This window comes from Actinia tenebrosa, unplaced genomic scaffold, assembly GCF_029948245.1.
Source record: "Actinia tenebrosa isolate PJP-AT-01 unplaced genomic scaffold, QUT_ActTen_1.0 PGA_scaffold6__47_contigs__length_16458017, whole genome shotgun sequence".
Classification (NCBI taxonomy): Eukaryota; Metazoa; Cnidaria; class Anthozoa; order Actiniaria; family Actiniidae; genus Actinia; species Actinia tenebrosa.
The window spans coordinates 8,559,101-8,565,391 of NW_028292583.1; the positions used below are offsets into that span (position 1 = coordinate 8,559,101).

Below are 6,291 nucleotides of genomic sequence, written 5' to 3' on the forward strand. Positions count from 1 at the left end.
CCACCCCCCCCCCCCCCCAAACTGTTATCATCATAGCTGATATTTATTGCTTTTTTTCTATAGGCGTTTAAGGGACAATTTATTTAAACACATTACGTTGCAACTAAAAATATTAACATTCAAATGATTTTTTCCGTCGTTTTGATTGGCCGAGACACCTGTAAATAACTACCTGCAAATAATATTTTGCTCATGATCATAAGCATTATGATGCAAAGCCGTTTTGCTGCAAATTAAACTCTGCTCACTCGCAGTAACGATGCATTTGTCAATATGGCTCGTTTACCTGATGATTTATGGTTTATGATGATTTGCGATTTATATAGCGCCCTTTATATATAGATATAATCAAAGGCGCTTTATATTGAGTTGTGAATGACAGATTGCTTTTATGCAATATACAAGCAGGAGAGATGGTTAGTATGAAGTGTAGGCACTGAGGGTCACTGCGAGGGTTTCTTTACGTCCTCAGTGGTTCGTTTACGTTCCCCCGATATTGGGTAGTAATGTTGATTGTGGAGGGACGGGACCGCCATTTGAAGTGCTCATCCGAGCCACTTGAAAGTCTAACCACCTGCAGATGTGATTACAAAGGCAGCACTTTCTTCTCAGTTATTTTAAGACCCTGACTAGTGCTGGTCCCGCCGGGACTCGAACCACGACCTCCCGCACGAAAGTCCGATACTCAATCAATTTGGTATCTTTAATATACAGCAAAAACAGCCAAAACGCAAAAAGAAAACGGAAAAAATAATTTTAATGATAATACAATTTTTATCGAAGTATTATGATCATCCGGGTGGATGTAATCCTGAGAAAGCCTGTTGGGTGGGACTGACGTTTCCACAATCTGAGAAGAAGTCATCTCCAGAGTCAAGTGACTTGACTCTGAAGATGACTTCTGCTTAGGTTGTCGAAACGTCAGTCCCATCAAACAGTCCTTCTCAGGATTACATCCACCCGGATGATCATAATACTTCGATAAACATTCATTCACCTGGGTTCAGACCGTTCTATATAATACGATAATAAAATTATTGAACTCGGTTATAACAAAATATCATAATTGATTAGTGTCCCGCAAGCATTTTTTTGTCTCTCCCTTCGGCATCGGCTAATAATTCCTTGCTCGCTTATGATTTTCACGCTAACTCCGCCTCACTTTTTTGCCATCAATTTGAGAGCCATAAACCATGTATGTCAATGTTTTCCCTGAATAAAAAAAATTCCTTTACTCGTACCCCTACCCACCACCTGTAACTAATGCCCGACCCTATAAGAAAGCAGTGTATACCGCAGGATTGCTGATTAAGTTTATCCTCACAGGACATCTGTTGGCCACAGGAACTGCACCTTCCATCCAGACACTGGTTCTCTGAACATTTTCGAGCTACATATAAAAAGACAATGATGTGAGCAACTAAAAGCTGATATTGATTAGCTATGGTATGAATTTTCTGCTTTAGGACTCATGTATATTCTAGGTTATAGGATTTCGATGCCTATTATCATTATCATTTTAATATAATGCTCACCACAATGATGCTCGTCTTCACCATCTACACAGTCCCTATTTCCATCACAAAGTCTTGTGTGATGAATACATTTTTGATTTGCACAGGTAAAGTAACCAGTTTGACAAATGCACCCATCTTCATCAGAATCATCAAGGCAGTCGCCATGGATACCATCACATCTGTGATGTTTGTTAATGCACTGACCATTCCCACACTTGAACTCAGTCACTTTGCATTGAAAGCCTTGAGGATTTGAGACAGAAAAATATTAGTATGGTAGTTTTTATTCCGTAAATTAATGAGTCATTTTCGTAGGTCGATTTGTAGTTATAAGAATTGAGACTTATTTCAAAAACCTATCAACCCGCCATCTTCAGGGCCCTGTGGTCATCAAGTTACAAAGATGGGAAAAAACCAAATCACTCGCCATACACGTTAATTTGTGAACACTTGCACAAAACGTAGTTATCAGTTGATCTTTACAGTGCCTGTTTTATGTTATTATTTTGTTTGATCACTTATGCTTTTTGTTTTCGGTTCTTTAAAATTGTGTATTTTTATTCCATCAGTAATTTGGTGATATAGACCGTATAGATAACACCCACGCACGCCCTGTCCATCCTATTATTTCTCGTGCCTTCTATCGAGGATTATTCCATTTATACAATCCTGAAGATGGCCCTCGAAGGTTCCGTCAATAAATATTTTAAACTTGTTTAAACAATCGATAAACAAGAAATTCGTTTACTCAGGATCCCAGGTAAATCGTTAGACTTGAACATCCGTACCTGGCTTTGCAAATACTGGGCGCAGCGAACAGGATCTGCTGATTACTTGAACGTTCCTTATTGCAAGCGAAATAGAACCGTTTGTCCTAGAATACCCCCTGAAAGAAATCTATAATAAAAAACAGCAATACTTATAAGTTTAAATAAATCTTCTTTATGAGGTACAAGTACCGGGAGAAATGCACTTGAAGGGCAAAATAGAACCAACAAGGAACGCTTCTCACATATAATAGCGAATCTGAGGATCAAACACACGAACACAGGGGTGAGAGGCTGCGCATTAACTGAGCACACACCTCTTTCTTTCACACAGCTACGAACATTTTGAAATTATTGATCATCTCCTCCAAACCATTTAGAATCCCCTTACAGACAAATATATGATAAACAGCCATAAGATGTATGCAAAAAAAAGTTATTCTTACATCCCCACTTTTTACTTAAAGTCATTTGGCCATTGATTAATAGAATTTGGTTTAAAAATCTATGGTACCTGAAAATCTTGCTTCGACTTTACAGGTATGTGTGCACGTCCCCATACCCTCCCATGGCTCCCTGACAACAACCACAAGAGATTGTTACTCAAGGTAGTTTTCCTGAAGACCTCAAGACGAGACGTAGTGTTGGAAGGAAGAAGATAAGAGAATTCAACACACAGCGTTATATGTTCATATTCCGAGTTCCAAGTCATGGACGGGGATTCCAGGAAAGACATCCCAATTGTGGTTACAGCTATATAACCACCTAAATAGAGAACAAATATATATAGTTTAGCGTATTTAACTTTGTTACAAAACCAACACTTTCAGAAAATCAGCCTTGCCTCTTTCATTAGATAGATGTGTTCATTATAATAATTCATTATTTAACAATTTTTATTGTGCAAAATGAATAAAATAGTCTAATGTGCCTTACAATAACCAGAAAAAGATAGATAGAAACAATAAAATAACTAAAATTTATACTAGTGAAAGAGTATCATATAATAAAATAAACTAAAAATAAAATAAAATAAAATAAATAAATATGTTTCCCAATTAGAATGCAAAAAAATCATTAAGAAATCATATATAAACTGTGTGCTATGAATTGAGACAAGAAAAATGTTATATATATATATATATATATATCTTCTTAATTAACATATAAAATCAATAACAGTAATACTTATTGTTCATAAACTAAGTTAAATAGATGGGTCTTTGGTTGACACTTAAATTTCTCTACAGTTAGTATTTGTCGCAGCTCTCTTGAAAGAAATTTCTAAAATTTAGGAGCCGTCATAACAAATTAACGATCACCCAGCGTAGCTTTAGTTTTGATTGCAGGAACACTCAACAACATCGCAGGCTGTAATTAGCTCATTTGATTAACACTAGGTCTTGAATATACACTGGAGCAAGCTCATGAATAGCTTTGGATGTTCATAAAAGTATCTTGAAATATAGTCTTGTTCTTATTGGAAGCCAGGGCAGCTCACGTGATAGAGGTGTAATATGACAAAACTCTGGGGCACTGTGCATAAGTCTATCGGCATTATTAATCAATCGTTGTAGCTTGTGCAACTGAAAGTCCGGCAGTTCATACAACAGACTGTTGCAGTAATCAATGGTTATCAGAGCATGTACATGTATCAGCGTTTTCGTTGCATCCACTGATAAGTACTTTCGCATTCGTCTAATCATTGTGTAGATAATAGAACTTTGAACTACAAACTTTGCTGATGTGTGTTGACATAGTTTAAAATCAATCCATGCACCCAGGTTTCTCGCAGCAAATACAGCAGGAATTACGATCAGATTTAACAGTTACGCTTTAGATGTTAAGAGAGGATGTCAGCAAAAATCGAACATACGCCGGCAACAGTCGAAAAATAGAATTCGCTCATATTTAAAGTGCAACTGAACCCAAAATATTCGCATTGGTTATCAAAAGATATTGAATTTAGAATAAACATAGTGTTATTTTTTTCAAATTGGGTAAAAGCTCGATTTATGGTGAATTTTTGAAAGTATTAAATTTTTACGAAATTTGCGTTGACATCCGAAAACCGCGGTTCTAGTCAAGGGCCTGGATCGAGACTATTGTGACGTATACAAATGTAGGATAGCGATGCCGATGTGAAGAACACAAGCCAAATAATGTGAAAAGAGAGTTTTTTGAAGAGTATATATAGCAAAATTTAAGCGAAATATGCCGAATCGGTGTGTCGTTTGGGGTTGTAGTAGTACCCAAACCCCAAAGAAGGAATATTTTTATTTGCGATCCCCTTTTTTAACGATAATCGGCAAGAAGCAAAGAGGCGGCGGAGAACCTGGGTGAAGTTTGTCAACCAGAAGCGGAAAAACTTCTTTGAATCGAAGGGTTCTTCCATCTGCTCAAAGCACTTTCGACCAGAGGATTTATCCATAAGATATGCACTACTGCCTGGGCATGAAAAGCAACGAATTCCTCGTCTGAAAAGGGATGAATTTGGTGTCTGTGTGTATCCTACACTACAAGCTGGTGCTTCATTCGAGAGCGAAGGAATCAGCCAACGAAAAAGACGCAAGGTGAGATATAAGCTAATACGTCAAAGCTTCTTGCTTTTGATTGCAAAACTGAGAAATTATTATTAATTTGTAGACAATAAAGACTGCCTTAGATGAGTGTGACCAACAAAAATAACTAGAGGTGCAAGCTCCATCTACGAGTAACGATAAAACCAACACCCAGCAATGAAGCCGCCTCTGTTCACCTAGAACAACGAGAAGACACGCTTGCGGTACCTCCGACGGTACCGGTAAACAACGACACAACTGCTTCTTCGCCCGCGTTGTCAGAACAGGAAGATAACCTGGATGTTAGTACCGATCCGATGCCTGTAAAGCTAAGTTTACCAGAGGTAAGAATTATTGTTAGTTATGGTATGGGGGGAAGCTGTAGGCTACTGTACAGTAGGTGTTCTCTAATAACTGCAAACAGAGTAAGTTTATTTTACGTGTACTGAGTCTTTCCTTTTACCTTATTAGAAAACCAAAACGTCATGTAAGTCCTGCTAAAGACTGAAAAAGGAAAAAACATGCTGGAGGCAGAGGTGGCGAATAAAGAAGAATCAAGTTGATGAAAAGGAGGAGCAACTAGAATGTGCAAATCAGAGAAGTAAGCTTATGTTTTATTTTTCATGTAACATATATAGAATGAAATAATAAAAATGTTTGTATCTATACTATATACTGCATCAGTTTACAAATTAATTATCTTGATTTTTCATAAGCCATTTATTGTGTTTGATTGGAGATACCTACATTTTATTATAAATCATATTTCAATGTGTAGAATTTTCATCACTAATATTCACTGATCATTTTCATCTGGCTTAGTATTACAGTTAGAAGCTGAAATCACAGCCCTCAAGAAAAGCAAAGACCTCACAGATCAAGATGAGCAGCATGGAACTGTGAAAACAGAGAAAAGTGACTGGGATGATTGTTGCAGTGAAGAAGATAATATGGAAGATGAGTTTCCTTGTCCAAGTGACGACGATGATGATGATAACTCTTATATGACGGAAACAGAATCCGAAGAAGAACCATTAACAGAAGAAGAAATAGCTGATAAATCTGAAAAGTATTGATTGTTGTCTTTGCAACTGTTTGATATTGATATCCTTCTGTATATTAATAATATTCCCATTTACCTTTGCTTTCAGATTGAGTATGCATGGGAAAAACTTACGGACAGAGCCAAAGCACATTGTCTTCCTGTCACAACTTCTACTTCTGTTCAGCTTCTGCCATTCTTGTAAAGCTGATGGTCCCATGGTGGAGGCTAACCAAAATGGAACAGAAGTAGTGATTTCTACCACATGTAGGAATCCAAAATGTCCTAAGAAAGAGTTTACCTGGCACAGTCAGCCCTCAATGTTATTTACATCTGGCCAAAGAGGACCTGCAGGAAATTTTCTTTTGTCTATGGTTATACTCTTTGCTGGGGGTTCAGCTTCA

At 37.3% G+C, this 6,291-nt stretch overlaps 1 long non-coding RNA gene across 1 annotated transcript; it reads right to left on the bottom strand.

Moving 5' to 3' along the window:
* Positions 1-1,308: 1,308 nt before the first annotated feature.
* Positions 1,309-2,416, bottom strand: LOC148905985 (uncharacterized). The gene is made up of 3 exons (XR_016121517.1): positions 2,306-2,416; positions 1,536-1,760; positions 1,309-1,390 (listed from the first exon to the last, which is right to left on the bottom strand). It is a non-coding gene; the product is annotated as an uncharacterized LOC148905985 (long non-coding RNA).
* Positions 2,417-6,291: the final 3,875 nt, after the last annotated feature.